The 709-nt window shown below is 36.0% G+C and overlaps 1 long non-coding RNA gene across 1 annotated transcript in view; it reads right to left on the bottom strand.

Annotated features, from left to right (window-relative positions):
* The window catches only part of LOC112524082, a 3,435-nt gene extending 3,180 nt beyond the window's left edge, over positions 1-255 (bottom strand). Inside the window, exons 1-2 of the long non-coding RNA XR_003070356.1 lie at positions 196-255; positions 15-90 (exon numbers count right to left, since the gene is read on the bottom strand). This is a non-coding gene — a long non-coding RNA (uncharacterized LOC112524082). The remainder of the gene's footprint in view (positions 1-14; positions 91-195) is intronic.
* Positions 256-709: the final 454 nt, after the last annotated feature.

Below are 709 nucleotides of genomic sequence, written 5' to 3'. Positions count from 1 at the left end.
GAGAGAAACCGTACCAAAAGCTTCAAAGGGATGTTTATTTGGCAACAGTGGAGACGACCTCCGATAAATCTCCGAATCGGAAAATAAAACCTACCGGATCAATCAAAAACCGTACCAAAAGCAATYCAAACATAAGCAATCACAAACATAAGCAAAATACACACACACAGAGAGAGCGAGAGAGAGAAACCGTACCAAAAGCTTCAAATGGATGTTTTTTTGGCAACAGTGGCGACGACCTCCGATAAATCTCCGAATYGGAAAATAAAACCTACCGGATCAATCGGAAACTGTACCAAAAGTAATCCAAACATAAGCAATCACAAACATAAGCAATATACACAGAGAGAGAGAGAGAGAGAAAAAAACCATACCAAAAGCTTCAAAGGGATTCGAATTGTTCACCAAAGGCATAAAGGCTTCAAAGGGATTTTGATTGAATAATGGATAGAGAGAGAGTGTATTGAGTAGGGATGAGAGTCTCGAGAGAAGTGTCTGATAAAGCATAAAGCATCATTTAAAATAAATTTGAAATTTGAAATTTGGTGGTGATGGTAGAGAGGTTAACCCCAGTGCATTAAGAAGTTGTAYATTATGCWTTATAATTTGTCTTTAAGAGTTTTTTGAATTTGTTGCATAAAATCATTGTAACTTATGCTTTAGGAGTTGTAATTAAGACAATGGTGTAAATGCATATTAATGTAGTATA

The sequence above is a fragment of the Cynara cardunculus genome (genome assembly GCF_001531365.2).
Source record: "Cynara cardunculus var. scolymus isolate 2C chromosome LG 13, CcrdV1, whole genome shotgun sequence".
NCBI classification, from domain to species: Eukaryota; Viridiplantae; Streptophyta; class Magnoliopsida; order Asterales; family Asteraceae; genus Cynara; species Cynara cardunculus.
This window is presented reverse-complemented; position numbering and strand designations above follow the sequence as displayed.